Source organism: Sebastes fasciatus, chromosome 22, assembly GCF_043250625.1.
Source record: "Sebastes fasciatus isolate fSebFas1 chromosome 22, fSebFas1.pri, whole genome shotgun sequence".
In the NCBI taxonomy this organism is placed as follows: domain Eukaryota; kingdom Metazoa; phylum Chordata; class Actinopteri; order Perciformes; family Sebastidae; genus Sebastes; species Sebastes fasciatus.
In genome coordinates, this window is record NC_133816.1 from 2186896 (window position 1) to 2205276 (window position 18381).

Here is an 18381-nt window from a genome sequence, read left to right on the forward strand (position 1 = left end):
TTCATCTCTGTATTTCCTATCTCCTATCTTTCCAACCTACATCCTCCTCCCTTGTTTACTCATTCTTCTTGCTCCTCTGCATTTCCTTTCCTTCCTCCTACCTTTAAACTTCCTTCTCTCACTTCTTTCTTCCTTCTCCTTTTCTTACCTTTTTTTACTTCCTATCTTCTCTTCCTACACCGTTATATTAGCTCCTTGTCCCCCCTACTTTCCTTCCCTACCTCCTCGTTTCTAATTTCTATGTCATTTTCCTCTTTATTTCCTGTATTAGACCCTTTTCTTGCTCCTTACATTTCTTCTTTCGTTACCTAGCTCCCTCTTTCCCCCTACCTTTCCTCCCTCTCATTTTCTCACCTCCTTTTATGTTCCCTTCCTACCCCTTTATATCCTTATTATGTTCCCTTCCTACTAATTTTCCTTCTGTACTTCCTCCATATACTACAGCTCCTTTACTTCCTTCTCTGCTTCCCTACTTCCTACCTTCCCATCCTACATCCTTATATCCCACTCTTTCTTTCCTTCATATACTTCCTTCTCTTCCTTATACCTGATATGCTGCTTTACTCTTCCCATCCTCTCTTTCCATGACGTTCCTTCCTTCTTTTACTCTCCTATTTCCTTGTTTCCTCATGGCCTTCTGTCTTTCTTCTTCCTCCTTTTGGCCATCCTTTCCTCCTTATCTGCCCTCATTCTCTACCTTCTGACCTCCCTCTCACTCTCTCTTCACACTTCCTCCTCCCTTCTTCCTGTTTCCTCCCCTTATCTCTCTCTCTCTCTCTCTCTCTCTCTCTCTCTCTCCTCCCCTCTCTCTTGTGTCCATGTTCTCTGCTCCTGGAAGTCGAATCAGTATGCGGCACTCCTCCTCCTCCTCCTCCTCCTCCTCCTCCTCCTCCTCCTCCTCCTCCTCTCTTAATCTAACTCACTTCTCAGCCCTCCCTCCCTCCCTCCCTCTCTGTCTCTAACTCACTCACTCACATGCTGCTTTAACTCAGAGCTGCTGCTCCTCTCATTCAGCTCAGTGCTCACTGATGCATTCAAGTATCTGAACAAAGTCTGGATAAAACAGGGCTGAGAGATCTGCAGAGACTGAGTGCAGGGGATTTTAACTGAGAGAGAGTGACACCCCGATACAGGTACAGTGTGTTTGTGTGTGTCTGTCTGCTGTGTGATTTTCATACCTTTTCTCATTTGTCGTCAATGTCAAAAAAGTTGATGGATGAAGGATTCAGCAGGTTTTGTGTTGCTCTAGAAACACTATACTATACTATAGACCACTCTTGTGTGACAGTGTGTGCATTAAGTTATATAAATCACTGAATTTAAAGCCTTATTTCTTAACATTTTGAGTCAAAACCTATTACATGTATTATAAAAGAACACTGAAGAAAGACTCAAAAGTTCAAGATATATTTTTGAAGTTATAAGACTTTAAAAAGTTTCTTTCTTTGCGTCTTGCTGCAGCAGATCCTTTTTTAAGCTCATGTTGGCTAAAATTAGGCACAACTTTGTAAACACCATTAATGCATTTAAAAAGGTAGTAAACAAGGTTACTTAATTAATTCCCCCAATGAGGTCAAGCCTTTGATAATCAAGACTCGGTCAATTTGTGGCTGAATTGTTCCACTAATAGTCAGTGGTCATGTCTATAAAGTTAAATCCAACGCTACATGTCCACCAGGTCCGGCGAGGACACTATAGAGGACGCACTGCTCCACTCAATTGCCGTTCAAGCGGTGACGTACCCTCTCGTTGAATGCACCTGATTGGTTCCTGGTTTTCTGCTCGCTGCTTCAAACAGGAAACAACATGACGGCCTGCTCGTAAACTTTCTGTTATTCCGTCTAAACGATCCACCAAAATTTACTTCTGGAAACATTTAAAGTGAGAAATAGACTATGATGCTTCTGCTGAATCATTTTAGAACTAGATCGCCTGGTCTCACAGCTTGGTCCAGGTTTCGTGAGCCGGACGTGTCGCGCTGGACGGGCTCATTTGGATAAAGTTGAGATTTTTCAACTTCATCCAAATACAGATCAAGCCCCCCAGGAAGAGCGCCGGTCGTTGATGGTAATTTTGGTAGTGTCCAAACAGCGGTACAACAACTTCTGTGTCCGTCACGTGATGCCATTTGACCCCAAAAGACTTTTTCCCAAAGACTTCCAATGGGAAAGAGACGTCCGTTACTCAGAGGATCATTTATTTTGAGGTGAATCAACACCCAAGTACGAGCACCTAAATAGTCCTTATTTAAATAATCAGGTCCTAAAAGTTGTAAAATAGCTGAATCCAGAGTTGTCACAGCTGTGACCCCGTGACCGAGCCATGTGACCGAGCAGACGCCACTGCGCCTGCTCCATGGGCCCAATGGATGCGGAAGATCGCCGGAAGATTCGGGTACTTTTCCACTCGGAAGTCGAGCCATTTTGGCTTTATGCTGCACTGAGCAACTCTCATAAGAATGAACGGGGCCCCGCCTCCATCGCTGGATCCAGTTCTCTTAATATGTCCATGCTACAGACCCTCTCCTACTCAACACTCCCACCATGCACTGGGCGACTGCCTCTCCTTCCATAGGAAATTAATGGAAAGGGTTGAGATCTGGTAGAAATGCGCCGATAGAGGAACCGCTGACACGTCAACTCCTGAAAATGTAAACAAAGGACTGATCCCGCTTTTTCATATCATGAGAGAGCAACGGCCAATGAGGAAACTCCAACACTCGGCCAACCAATCGTGTAACTTCATCACTCAGTCAGTCTGTTTGTAGGGCTGGCGGTCCGGCCAGAGAGGAAGAATCTAGAAGTAATCTTGCCTCTCATGATCCTGAAACGTTGCGTATTTCGCCAAAAAATGTAGTTTATAAGAGTTGTTTACAGATTTAAAGGTGATTTACACAAAAAAACGAAAGTAGACTAGAATATATTGGAGCATTTGTGGGACGTTAAAATGTAGGAAAAAGTTGAATAAATCTACAAATTTAGCCACACTTTCTGCTTTAAATGTTTTCATTAAGCAGCGTGCGTTGATGTGCAGCACACACACTTGCACTTGCGCGTACATAAACAAGGTTTTTGGCATCATCCCACTAATCTGCGTCTATTAGTATTCGTCTACTGACCTCACATTGAATTCCAGACAGCAGAGAGTCTGTGTGATCCCCAACAGGGTGTGTGTGTGTGTGTGTGTGGGTTGTGTGGGGTAACATGCCAGTTTAGTCAGGACTGACACAATAGTGCTGCTGTGTTGACGCAAGACCTGTTTCTTAAAGTCTCTAGCGCTGCCAAGGGGCCTATTAGTGCTGTCTGTTTACGTACGTGCGTGTGTGTGTGTGTGTGTGTGTGTGTGTGTGTGTGTGTGTGTGTGTGTGTGTGTGTGTGTGCGTGTGTGCGTGTGTGCGTGTGTGTGTGTGTGAATGAGTTAGCACCTTTGCATACTAATGCATGCGAGGCTCTGTTCTGATGTGTTTTTCTGAGAGCCTCCTAATGAGACCGGCCGCCGCTCCTGATTTAATTTGATGAGAACCCAACGTGGAGCTGAATAAGGTGAAGATAATGTTCCTTCATTAGAGAGAATCACGGAGCCGAGGCAGGAATTGATCACATTATTTATGTGAAATACTGACATGGGGGGTGGGAATGAATAATGAATATATTTTTTTTTCCGTGATGAGAAAGAAACTTTTAAATGAATACTTCATGAACTGGAAAACTTTTTCTCGTACCGTGCTTTTGTGGGAAAAACGTCGCTGTGCTTATTTTTCACAGAAATCACACAAAGCTCCCGAGGACCTTCTAAAGTGCTGATGGGAGAAATGAAGCATAGAAGAGAGAAGCAGGTCACAGTTTGTGCACTAGTGATTTATATTTAGTCCGATACAGAGTTGGTTAGAAAGAGCCGACCGTGAACTTATTGTACGTCACCAATGAAGCAGCAAAGCCTTCAGGGCAGCGAGAGGAGATGTAGGGAGCCGGGGAAACACACTGTGGGTAGTGAACCGGGAGAACATGGTACACAGAAGCTTCTGTGTCGGAGTAAGAACTAAAGAAATTGATGAATGCAGAAGCCTAGAAAACTATTTTATTTACTGTAAAGTAGGGATGTTAATAATTAACCGTTTAACCGTTAACCGACATTAAGCGTTTTAACCGATTAATGCTATCGGTTAAAACGGTTAAAAGAAATATTTATAATTAATAAAAAGCTGAGAAAACTCGTCACTTAAAGGAGAAAAGCTGGTCCAACTTAAGAGAGTCTGAGCCGGCGTTACAGATACTGGAAGTTGGCTCTCGTCTATAGCTCGCTTGAGCGGAGGAGTTGTAGCCTCGTAGCATTTATTCACCGACAAATAAACTGTCCACACACTATCTGCTACACCTACGTTCACAGCTAGAACACCACCAACAACCTCACACTCACCGTCGCCACACACACACACACGGTCTGTCACGCGGTCACGTCGCGCTGACAGACCGTATGTGTGTGACTACGGGGAGCACGAAGCTACCAGCAGAGCTACAGATGCTAACGTAGCACAAATACACACACTGTTTGTTGGACACTCACTAAAGTTACGCCGGGCAGACACACAGCTGACAACCTGCTAAACTAAACTAAATGTGCGGTGGAGACTTTTACTGGGAAAGTGGCTGCATGTCCGCGACACTACACGCAGCATCGTAGCTGATAAGTTAACACTCCCGGACGGTAAACTGAGGACTCAGTTGTCTGTTGTGCTCATACACTGCAGCTGGTACACCGCTGCATGCAAGGCAAAAATCTTGTCAGTTAACAGTTAATAATCGGTTAACGAGGGTTGGTTATCGGTTAAGAACATTTTTCAAAATTAGCATCCCTACCGTAAAGTCTGAATGAAGTGTACTAAAACATATTTTAATATATAAATATTAGGGCTGTCAAAGTTAACACGATAACGCAAATTTGTTTTAAAGCCACTAATTTCTTTAACGCATTAACTTTTAGAGTGAAGATACCCATATCATATTAAACTAGTAAACCTGATGAATCCATCAGTACCAACCATGTCATACTAGCTTGTCGACAAGGAGGTTAAATAACGCTCCAAAGTTACGCTAAATCTTGGCGAGGAAAAACTGTTATGTCCATTTTCAAAGGGGTCCCTTGACCTCTGACCTCCAGATCAGTGAATGTAAATGGGTTCTATGGGTACCAACGAGTCTCCCCTTTACAGACATGCCCACTTTATGATAATCACATGCAGTTTGGGGCAAGTCATAGTCAAGTCAGCACACTGACACACTGACAGCTGTTGTTGCCTGTTGGGCTGCAGTTTGCCATGTTATGATTGGAGCATATTGTTTTATGCTAAATGCAGTACCTGTGAGGGTTTCTGGACAATATCTGTCATTGTTTTGTGTTGATAAGTGATTTCCAATAATAAATATATACATACATTTGCATAAAGCAGCATATTTGTCCACTCCCATGTTGATAAGAGTATTAAATACTTGACAAATCTTCCTTGCGATTAGCTATGGACTATCATGCGATTCATGACGATTAAATATTTTAATCGATTGACAGCCCTAATAAATAAGGATGCAGTATATGTTTTATTAACTTTTGTGTGTTTTGCATGTAAAATCTAGAATTATTAACTCAGTCCTTATGCTGGGATAAGACCACACAGTATCGGCCCCGTGAGGGCCTAAAATGACAGACATGTCTCCTAGAAGTTACCTTTTTATAAACTACTAATTTTCAACAGTAAGCAAGTTTTAACAGAAGTGTAATGAGGAAACATTTTTATTGAAAGTCTTTAGTCGCAAACATAGACTGTATAAAGTATGGATGTAGTCTTTAGGGCTGCACGATGTGAGGAAAATATGTGATAACGTCATAACGATATTACTTGCGATAATTAAACAGATATTAGAGTGCAGTTCTGCCTTTCAGCTGCTTTCAGTATCCTGCTAAAATACAACAAATTACTAGTTGGATAAAAAAATTTAAGGAAAATATTTCCAACATTCTTTTATCAAACTAATTTAACATTGAACTGAATACAAAAGGCACCAATAAAAAGTAGAGTGATAGTTACATTTTAAAGTGCTGTTTCTTACTGATGCTCTCTTTCAACTAACTGGAAAAAAAACAATATATAGTGCAGCCCCAGTAGTCTGCATGACGTCACCCATAGGTTTCTGAAAAGCCATTGTGAAGCTGACGCAGCAGAGCAGACAGCTAGTCTCATTGTCATGAACGGGGAAATTAGCTATAGAGACCAAAACCGTGTTTAGTACCAGGCTGTAAACAGGCTTTGTTTCTGCTGTAGAGTCTGGCATTTTTACATGGGGGGTTTGTGGGGGTTGACTTGCTTTTGGAGCCTCAAGTAGCCAGACTCAAGATGCAAACTAGGGCTGTCCTCCACCAAAGAAATTATTAGTCGACTAATCAATTCTTTGATTTAATCGACAGATCTGTAAAACTGAGTTTCTCCATAAAGAATCACACAAAAGCACCTCTTTAAATCTGATGTTTACCAGAGATGTGCTCAGAGATTTCTTGGAAATAAGTCATTCAGCGTGAAAAAAAGCATAAAAAAAGACTAAACCGACTAAAGAAATCTTAGTCGACTGAGACCAAAACGACTGATTAGTCGACTAATTGACTAAGATGGGGCAGCCTTAATGCATGCCCTGGTTTCTGGTGTCAAAGTCTTGTACGCTTCGTACGCCAACCACCCACCACTGAACCTAATCCAGGCAGTCATTACCTCAAAACATATTCAGAAAAATGAATAATTAGTATGTAAAAGTCACCTCTAGGAAACAGGTTTGCCAGCCCGTTAATGGCGCGGCAGAATGAGCGTCGGATGAAAGAATTACTTGTTCTTATTATGTGTGGTGTTTCCTAGTGAAAGTGCTGGAAGGGCTCATGACATCCTGACAAAAAGACTGTCACGTAAGAATTATCTTTGCCTTCTGTCGGCTAGTTTGACGCTCAAATGTAAACACGAAATCAGTCCCTGGCACCTCCTCAGTACCACGACGTAAGGCTCCGACATGCGTAGATAGATGTACGCCATAAAGGACAGGAAGCTATGATTGGTGTGTAGTCTGCCGTGTCTCTCGGCAAGAATCTAAACTCTATGATTAGTTTAAAGTGGGGACTAAAGCGTTAATTTTCTCCTAATGGATCCTAACATAGGCAGTACCACAAAATGCAAACATCCTATGTAAAATACAGTACTTTGAGGAAATACAGGAAAGTCTGGTTCTCTCCATTGTTTAAGCTTTAAATACCTGATTATATAATGTTACTCTTACAGTTGTACTGACCAGCTACTGTAGTTAACATTGCTACAAACACATCTAGTTAAGCAAGAGTACAAATTCCTCACAATCAATGGCAGCAATTAAAATGTTCCAGTGATTCAGGATAAATACCTCATCACCTCCTGCTAGTGATTGAGAACGAGCGGTCGTATTAATCTCTGTCTCATTTGCACTGTTTTGCCAAGCGGTTAGGGCAGGATGAAAGGCTGAGGGTCACTGATGAAAAGCACACGGCGCCACAAATAGGAGCACCCATGGGAGAGACGATTATACACAATCACATTAACAGCATCCTGACAGGGAGGACGAAATATAAACAGAGAGAAGGGAAGGCAGGGAAGCATAAACGAGAGGTTTGAAAACAATGAAAAAGTGAGTGAGATGTGGTGTGGGCGGAGAGAAGAGTGAAAGGTAAAAAACAAACATCTGTTAGCTATTAGAGAGCACATATCTTTTACTTCATCACTCACATCAGGCGAGGGGCACAAAAAGACACAAACCACATGTGAACACACTTCTTTCTGTTTGCATGTAAACACATTTTATTGCATTTTTAGCCTTTTAGATAAAGCATATTCCATAATTTGCTGTATTAAAAGCAGCAGAAAGATGCAGAAATATGAACGTTGTAGCAGGTGCTGCTTCGTACAGTATGTCCCTGATTGAAATTACTGATCCTGGCAAATTTCTTTGTCCCGTTTTCCTGTTTTGATCTCCAGAGTTGGACTACTTCCTGGTTCTTACTATAATTTACCAAATGGTATTCACCCTGATGTGTGGCGTAGAGTCGTTCCGAAACTGATCCCAGTATCGGAAATGCGTCCGATCCCGCACAAAATTGGGGATTGGGTATCGGCGAGTACGCCAGTCTGTGCACCGGTCCAATACCATAATTTATTAACCAAGAAAAAAACTTGTTTAACCAGAAATTAATTCTTCTTCGGCGCTCCAAAACAGTCGCCCTGGATGTGTCATGGCTGCCACTGGCTACTACTAGAGCAGTGAAGAAGAACTGATTGCAGGTAGTTTGTCACGTGACGATAGCAAACAACAACAGTGCGGTGCTGGTGGAAAGTGTAACGGTAGTCAGAGCGAGGACAATGCCAGCCATTTGGCAATATTTCACAGTGGATAATAAAATAATAAAAGAAAGCTCTATTGCATTCATTCTCTGTGTGTATTTGTTCATGTTTTACATTAAAGGCTTTAACCTGAGCTAGGCCTTACAACAAAGATAATAATCATGTCACATCTATTCATGGTCGGTAGTATCGTATCGGTACTTGGTATCGGCCGATACCGCAAGTTCAGGTATTGGAATCGGTATCGGGAAGGAAAAAATGGTATCGGAACATCTCTAATGGTGTGGCGTTCCTCTGTCCAGGTCTCATCTCAATATTTTCCGTACTTAATTTATGCCATTGCCTTCGGTATTTGAACTCAAAAGTTGACTTATTTGTTGCGTAACTTCCGTAATTAAGTAACGCCACTTCTGTAGTTATTTTAACCTAAACCACCATCTTTTTCTAAACCTAAGTTGTTTCCTGTGAAGACAGAAGTTTATTTTGGAAAGACTGTATGCACATAACGAGTGGAAATTGACACGTGTTGCTGGACATTCGTGGGAAAACGCATGCAAATTGAGGAATAACTATATAATAATATATAATAAGATATCATACGAACCGTTGTATGAGGATACGTTGAAGGACTTGGTGAACATCTGGAAACTGTGAAAAAGAAATGAGTTTGTTGGTTCATCAGCTCAGAGAGTATAGATAGCCATGCCCTAAACAGAGTCCAAGCATTGCATTTGTGTAGTTTACAGTGTTGATGGCAGATTAACACTCCAATTTTGTAGTAATTGTAGAAACAATAGGTCCTTGGTCTTCCTGTAGGTTTCTCTGTCATTTGGTTTGCATTGTCTTCCTTCCTGGTTCCTGGTATTGACCACAGCCACAATTGGACAGACGACCCAAAAAAAGGGAACGGGATCTATGCTCCAATTGTTGAATCTACTTTTTAGATCTCTGACAGTCATGGCTACACTCTGTTTAACCCGTTCAACGTGGTCAAAACCTCAGACACTTAATTGATTAGTCATATATTGAGTTTGATCTTTACGACATGTTATGTTAGGTTTTTACTTGAAATCATAAACACCTAACCACATGCACAGTTCAACGTGGTTATAGTCTCCGTCATTTTTATTGTATTAAATTACAGCGGTTCCCCGGTTTTGATTTCACATTGCTGAAATATTTTCACCACAAAAATGAAGAAAACAAAAGAGCCAAACAACACTGAATGCAGCACATTATCCACACATGAGCAAAGCAAATCCAGCGTGACTCAGCATTTTCTGTTCCTCAGCACAATACACAGCACAACATGGAATCCATTCATTCACGTTTAATCAATACACATAAAAGCAGAGGTTGATGGCTCCCTTTGTGTGTGAAATCAGGAGTTCGTGACCTTCAGTTCCTTGTTGTGATTGGTTGATTGGTTGGGCAGTTGAGAAGGCGAACAGGAATATTTTAAGAATGGATGATATATGATATGTAACAACTGATAACAGGATATGGTAAATGCTGAGCTTAACACATGCTCATAGCACATGTAGAGAAGTCATAAGCTAACATTAGCCACCATGAGCTACAAGCGAGTGTTATGAATTGAGCAACAGTGCATTTTATTTCTTACGAATTGTCATTTGTAAGAAGCAAAATACATTATTTCCTCTTTGTTACATGGTCTCGCTTTAATATACACAATGCTGTAGCTTTTTTAATTTCTGGCTCATGTTTTTTCCTACACAGATATTTTTTTGTTTTCAGAAATAATGTTTCTTCGATAAACCCTACCTACAATTATGAGACACTGAACTCCTATAACAGCCTACGTGTTGAGTCTGATGTTATAGAAGAGCAGAACTCTTGCACACCTGTAGGCCGACGGGTGCGTAGGAGAAGACGAAGGTCGACAATAGAGAGCAAAAGTGTGTGAGTCTAATGTTTTACCGGTACACAATTTTTCAGACTGGTCTCCGACACCGTTCGTAGCTATACCTATGAAAAGTAATGCACTTTAAATTGTATATATCCCACGCAGTTGATACATATGTAATCCATGTAATCCTGAACCAGGAAGTATAAAGAGCGACAAATGCAGCGTAGGGAGGAGGTCGGGGTGGAAGGGTGGTTTTAAAAAAACACTGGACTTCTGTCCAGGAGACCGCTGTTAGTGTCCCGTGTGCCCGAAGTCAACGTAGATTTATTTGTCACATAACTTCCGTATTTAAATAACGCCACTTCTGAAGTTATTTTAACCCACACCGAGATCTTTTCCCTAAACCTAACCATGCTGTTTCCTGTGAAAACGGAAGTTTATTTTGAAAAGACTGTATGCATATAACAAGCAGAAATTGATACGTTTTGCTGGACATTCATTAGAGAACACGCGAAAAACGGGGAATAACTTCGTATCATACGAACCGGTGAATGAGGATACGTTGCATTTTTCCACACAGTTGGAAAGAAATTAAAAAGTGTGCGTCATAGTTCAGTTATAAAATCCTAGCGCACTACGGATTGTCTCTCCTGTTGAACTGAACAAAATACTGTTCAATGAAGGAAATCTAAGACCCCCCCAAAAGAGACAATTATACCTTATATGTAAAGGATTGTGTTATGAGAATTGCTGTGGTGGTTTTGTTATGGATTATACGCTTTTAGTTTTTTGTTGGCGTCAGTTGCAATATTGATATTAGTTGTTTGTGTTGTTTTGGCCAACATCCTGTTTGCTCTCGTCTTAAGCGTACACTAGCTGTTTGCTAAGCCCTCTTGCATGGCCTTGATGTAAACTGAGAATATAGTGAGTTTTATTTTAGTGAGTCGACCCTGCATACAGTATAGTATATTTTATAAAAGATTAACCTGAACCCAGAGTGTATCTATGCGCATTTTTTCGTGCAATTAATTGGCACGTCAATATATTTTTTCGAATTGTTTGTCATGAAAGCGGCATCATTTTTTTTCCGGAAAGAGGTTGATTTTCTGAAATTTCGCACTGTGAATAAAGGCATCAACCAATCATGCTGTGCGGTACGGGTTGAGTTGCGCCTATATTTATTAGTTATTCCGTAGTCTGAACCAGGAGGGCAAACCAAAGGCAGCACAGATCAGATCCAGTCCTTCCGTTTTTACCTTTCACAATAAAAGCCCTAGACATATAATATTTTAATGCGAGCATTTTCAAATTTTTGTCTCGTTTATTCGTCATGCCCCCGGTGTGTGAAGGCCTTAAGGAGACTTTTCAAAGGGTTTTATGTTCTCAGCCATGATTTTTTCCCGTAGCTCAAATGTTCAATGTATGTTTCCCTGGATCAATATGTTTAAATCACTGTTGATCAATCAATGTTTAATCAGCTTATAGCCTGATGTTAAACTCCTTGAAAACTATACCTTCAAATTTGCAGGCAAGACAGTTTCCTTGACTTCAGACATTGAAATCTCCACACTGACTGAACAGATTTTTACCATTCAAACTGCATTTGAAACGCATTTGAAATCTGCCTTCATTCTTTTGCAATTTGAACTGCGACGACAACCCTTACCATTCTATTACAATGTTAGTTTATATCAAAAATAGGGCCCTGGGAACCTAGGGATGACCCCTCGTGCAACGTCACATACTGAATGTATTTAGGCAAATGTGCGCTGTGAGGAATGTTTTATTTCAGACATAAATACGCACATCTGTTACAGAGAAAGATAAATTATACGAGATAATGCATAGGTTTACGTTCTCGAAACAGACTGACCGTGAGTCGAGACATTTATCCTAAATGTCACGTCTTGCCCTTGACATTTCAGACAACAAACCAGCTTTCCCATGGCATTGTTTCCCACTGAGCCATGTTTGCTTTGAGGCATCGTATGCGACCCGGCCTCACCAACCTCGGCGGGCAACTTTCCTCCAGTTTTCACCACAGTCCACTTGTCTGGTTACGTTTAGCATTAAGGCCAAAGCAATTTTCTCCAATCACGCTGTGCTATGTGGGCTGAGGTTGGTTCAATTACAGTCTGACACATGTGGAAGTATACACATCCAGAGGAAGGCAGTCATTGCATAGAACTATGAAAGGTTACCATGTTTAAGTTGGGCTGCTTTAAAGGTTAAGATAAGGCTTGAGGCCGGTTGTTTACAGAAGAGTGACTATATAAAGGCATGTACATTGGTAAGGTTTGTCATCTTAAGTTGATTTTTTAAGCTTTGACAAGGTTGTTTCAATCTTTCCTTTAAAAGAAACTAACTTTTGAAGAACAAATAACAACATTGTGAAATGAATGGAGCCCAGAGGATGAATCCTCATGACTTTGGAGATCTCCGGAGGTTTCCTCTAGTGCCCCCACGAGGTCCAACAAAGCCAATTTGTATATAATCCACGTAATTGTGCATCAGGAAGTATAAAGAGCGACAAACGGGAGGAGCTCGGGGTGGACGGTTGCGTAAAAAAAACAAGACTTTTGCCTAGGAGACTGGTGTTCCTGTCCCGTGCGAAACCAGAAGTCAATATTCATTTATTTGCCACGTAACTTCCATACTCATGTAACGTCAATTCCGTGGTTATTTTAACCCAAACCACGACCTTTTCCTAAACCTAACTAAGTAGTTTTTGTCACATAACTTCCGTACTGAAATTACGCCACTTCCTGAGTTATTTTAACCCAAACCACGACCTTTTCCCTAAACCTAACTAAGTAGTTTTTGTCACATAACTTCCGTACTGAAATTACGCCACTTCCTGAGTTATTTTAACCCAAACCACAACCTTTTCCTAAACCTAACTAAGTAGTTTCGGTTTCTAAACCCTAACCAAGTTGTTTCCTCTGAAGACGGAAGTTTATTTTGAAAAGACTGGGGGCGTAAATTGACACGTGCGTCACGTGTTGCTGGACAATCATAGGAAACTGAGGAAAATGAGGAATAACTTTTTAGTAAGATATCATAAAAAACGTTATATAAGGATTTGTTGAACGGATGGAACTGTTGGATTGCCATGAAGTTTGCTGCACACGTCCAAACCCCCTTCAGGATACATTATAATCACGTTGGTGTTCCCTGACTCTTCATGTAACGCCCCCATCAGGTCAGATCTCCCATTTATCCTATATAAATGAAATACTGTTGCATGATGTGTATATGGACGTAATGAACACATTCAAAAGAATTGTGCAGAGGTGATGAAGGATATTAAAAATTGTCCCCAAAGTAGCAAAAATCTGTGTTTTCTGCTTTAGAACATGTAAGTAAAAAATTACATCTCGCCCATATTGTCGTCTATTGCCTCAACATTCCTCCTGTCAGCATCGAGGCCATATAGGGGAACGCCTGCAGCTTAGTTAAGAAGTCCTACATGTTGTTCTTGTAGTCTGCGAAGGTTCAATCAGGGCTCCATGCCAAAGGCAGGAACCAGAGAGCTTAAGAATGAAGCCTGGAGTGGTTTAATAGACAATTTATTAGGAAACAGGTTATAAACATTAGTTAAAAACGTTGGAAATATTAGGTGTTTTCTAAAGCTGTCGTTCTTACTGCACTTTTTAATGTCTCAGTCCGGTTTCACAGTAGAAGTGACTTTCCCTACGTAAAGGGAAACTACAACAATTTTACACACCGAGATCACTTCTCTAGTCATGAGGAGTTCCAGCTGGTCATGTGAAAACAGTTGTGTAATGACTTCTGTGGATCTAGTCTGAGAAGACGACGTCACTGAGGTCATCTTGGTGTTGGTTTATTATAGACGGCACATTATTAACAGGAATACGGTTATAAACTGAGGATCTGAGATTTTAAAGATGTATCAGCCGAGGAAATGGCCTTCTCATGCTGCATTCTTGAAAACAAGATTTTAGTCTCAGTGAGGCTTCTACCTGGTTAAAGGAAGGAAGGGAAGGGAAGAGTGAAAAACTGAAGGGAGGAAGGAAGGAAGGGAAAAGAGAAGGGAATAAAAGCATGAGGGAAGGGGAAGGAACCAAGGAAGGTTAGAAAAGAGGAAGGAGGGAAGGTAAAAGGAAAGAAGGAAGGGACAAGAGAAGGAAGGAAGGAAGGAAAAGAATATAGGGACGGAAAAGAGAAGGAAAGGAAGGATGGAAGGGGGGGTAGGAAGGAAAAGAGGAAGGAAGGAATTTAAAGAAAGGGAGAGAAGGAAGGAAGGAAGGCACAGAAGATAGGGATGGAAAAGAAGGGAAGGAAGTATGGAAGGGGAGGAAGAAAGGAAAAAGTAATAAAGGAAGGGATGTAAAGAAAAGAGAAGGGAGGAAGGAAGGAAGGAAGGGAAACGAGGGGAGGGAAGGGATAAAAAGGGAAAGAAGGAAGGAAGGGAAGAAGGAAGGAAGTAAGTGAAAAGAGAAGGAATGAATAAAGGAAGGGAAAGAAAGAAGGAAGGAAGGAAGGAGGGAACGGGGAGGAAGGAAGGAAAAGAGAGATGAGGGAAGGGGTGAAAAGAAAAGAGAAGGAAGGAATAAAGTAAGTGAAAGAATAGAGAAGGAAGGAAGGGATGAAAAGAAAAGAGGAAGGAAGGAAGCATAAGGGGAAAAAAGAGAAGGAAAGAGGGAAGGAAGAAAGGAAGTGAAAAGAGAAGGAAGGAAGAGAGTCCAGTCCCTCTGGGTTTCACTGTGTTGTGTAGATTTAGTGGCTGATTGATTCACATACTTCAGTGCTAAATTCCTCAGACTTAATGCTCCCGGTCTCTCGACGGGTTTCAACACACACATGAATTAAAAACACATTTGTGTGTGACGGGCTGAACCGGTGGTGAAACAGACCTCAGATCTGCTTCTTGTTAACTTGTGACTGCCGCATCCCTCCATCAAACACTCCCTCACCCTTTCACTCCGGCTCATATTCGCTTCACTTTGTTTTTCCCTGTGTCCTCCGTCTCTTTTTCAGCCTCTCGTTCTGCTCCACTCCATCCTGTTGTTCATTATCCACTCCGTCTCTCTTACCGCTGCGTTTACAGAGCGCTCCTTCAGCGGTGGACGAGCTATTCAGATCCTTTACTTTAAAGGGGACATATCAGGCTCATTTCCAGGTTCATACTTGTGTTTTGGGTTTCTACTAGAATATGTTTTCATGCTTTAAAGGGACTGTTTGTAACTATTTACACATATAAATCTTTTTTTTTTTATTGTGAACAGGTTGTAACCTAACCTAAAAAATGAGACCTTCCGCGACTTTCTGTGTTTCCTCTATCAGCCTGTAGACTGCCTTTAAAGTGATGAACCCGGGCCGTTTATACAGGTTAAATATATAGTGATATTGTGGTTTTAGCTGGCTAATGTTGCTAACGTTAATCAACCTGGTGCCTGTCAATCACATCGCGTGTGTCGCCGTGTCGTTAACAAGACATTTCTGATTCTTACATAGAGTCCCTTTAATGTTCAAATCACACATTACTTTTCTCATAGTGTCTGTCTGAATATCCCTGTATTCAATATCTATCTGAAACGCCTGTCTCTTTAAGAAAAGCCCAGTCTGCTCTGATTGGCTTGAGAGAAAAATATGGTGCACCTTTGCAAAGGTAGATCTCAAGCTGTGCGCAAGTGTGAGTGTGGTGTTGTCGGTGACGTTATAGCCCTGAACGTAGCAGTGCAGTGTAAGTACAGTTTATTTGTCGGTTAACAGTTAATTATTAACATCCCTAGTGCACAAGTACTGAAAGAGAGTTCTTTTATGATATGACCCCTCCAGCTAATAGCATGTTTCCACTTAGCAGTCCAGTTCAGTCCAGTTCAGTCGGCTTACTTTCATATTTCCATTAGCAAAAGTTGTGGATGGTACCAATAGAACCACTCCATCTTTAGTACCGCCTCTGCTGAGGTTCTAAATAAGCTGATCCGATACGAGAAGGTGGAGTTAAAACACTGCAGACCACTGATTGGTCAGAGCGACTCGTTTCTAGTGCGCTACGGGACATCCTGCTCAAACCCGCCATTTTTAAATAGCGAAGCTACCGTCAACAACGGTGGCTGTTGTTGACGGTAGCTTGGCTATTTAGTTTTTAATTCACTCGACCCTGATTTTGAAAAAATGGCAGCCCGCAAAACCACACCGTACACTAGGTACGCTACGTACGCTATATACACTACGTATGCTATGTACACTACGTACGCCGTACAACTACCGGTGTCCTCTGGTGTCCTCCGGTGCTCCTAACAGCATCTGCAAGATTTCACAGACCGGAGGAAAACAAGCAGTAAGAGCTGATCTGAGGTCTGCTGTCCAGCTGCTGTCTATGAGAGCCAGCTGTCAATCACTCCCAAACTCCGATCAAACGGTCAAACTAGGCAGCGCTGATCAAATATGAATCAATATTCTGTTACGTTAATGTCTATTTCTCTCCTCAAATGTTTTCAGAATCATCTTGTAGTGCACGGTTTAGCTGTAAAATGAGAAAGTTTGTGATGCCGCCGGCATTGTGAAATCTGGTGAAGGAACGCCAAGTTCCAGTCACATGACCGGAGCACAGCCAATAGGAACGCTCTCTCAATGAAATGACCTGTGATTGGTCAAAGTCTCCCGTCACGGGGCTAGATGTTCTAAAGCCTGAAAACAGAGCCATGAGGAGGAGCAGAAGTCTAGTTTTCTCTCACAACACTTGAATTACAATATGATGAAAGGTTATTATGGAATTTTTGACCAATGATGCCAAAAATATATACTGCCTACTGAAGCTTTAAGTGCAGCGCTAGTGGAAGACAGTATGGGTTCATTAGAAGACATATTGTGTGACTGTTTTAACAGAACAAAAAGACTAACATAAAAATGTCGAGATTTAAACAGAACTATCTCCGCGGGGGAGCTGGATCACGTCGATGATCCGGCTCAGCTCCACCACATGTAGCCTCCCAAACATTATTATCTCTACTGCTCACACAAATGCATCCACTCAAATGTTTATTGCAACAACAAAGTATTTCTTAAATAGAAGTCACGGAAGAAAACATCTGCTTCAGACTGCAGATAAACACACAGTCAACACAACTTCCAACTGTCCACTTGGGACTATTCGACTAACAATAGCTCTTCTCTATTTATTTGTCAGTGTGTTGCGTGGCAGCGTTTTAGTTGACCCCAGAGCCCGGCAGTAAACAATGGATCATGGGAGTGTATGAGGTTCACTTCCAAGCTTATTCTGGAGCTTTCCACCGTACCCCACTGCCTTCTTCAGCCAATGTCTTTAGATGCCATAAAAGTACAAGAACCCTGAGTTTTGAATATTTTACCACATATGTTCCCAATGACAAGAATGAATCTACACTGGAGGACAGATTTATTCAAATTTAGATTTTTTTTTTTTATTGCCAAGTTTGAAAAAAAACAGGCATTTTTTTGAGTAAATAAAAAAAATTAATTAATAAACAAAGAACTAAAACTGATGTTTAGAAACCGATCAAGAGCAGTATTAATATAAAGGTATAATAATAAAATAATATTTTCAGTAACCACATAATCATCATACAGTAGGCTCTATAGGGCTGGGCGATGTTGCCAAAGTCTTCTATCATGATCTAGGTCAATTCATATAGCGATAACCATATATATCACGATGTAGCATGTTTTTTGGTAATTCAATAAATAAATAGTCTATATGAAATAACCACATGGTAAAATCATTTTTTTGTATACTCCTGTGTGAATTAAATACTTGGCAAGTGAAAAGTAGTATGAGTAGTATGAGTAGTAGAGTATTTTTCTCATTTCATCAGATTTTCTGAGAAATTTGAGTTAGTATGTACTTGTTATTATCAATTTAGACGGCTTAATTGTGTTTCGTGATATCTCGATATATGATTTCATCTTGATACGATCTTATTGCGATTTTAAACATTTTACGATTGGCTGAGTATTGCGATAATATATATTGAGATATATTGAGATTTATTACCTTTTTTCAACTGAAAATTATGCATGTGTGTCAACATCCATTTTATCTAATAAGATACAGTTTTCACTCTGTTCATCTCAGAGTTTTCTTTCACATATCTGAAGGTCAGAGGTC

At 41.0% G+C, this 18381-nt stretch overlaps 1 protein-coding gene across 4 annotated transcripts in view; it reads left to right on the plus strand.

Moving 5' to 3' along the window:
* arhgap36 (Rho GTPase activating protein 36) overlaps positions 1 to 18381 on the plus strand; it is a 104692-nt gene that overhangs the window by 40322 nt on the left and 45989 nt on the right. The window contains exon 1 of one of the 4 annotated variants that reach the window (XM_074623212.1): positions 989 to 1133. The exons of the other annotated variants lie outside the window; for them this stretch is intronic. The gene's annotated coding sequence lies outside the window, so the exon portion shown is untranslated. Of the gene's footprint in view, positions 1 to 988; positions 1134 to 18381 lie in introns of those variants that run through there. 4 annotated transcript variants of the gene reach the window in all.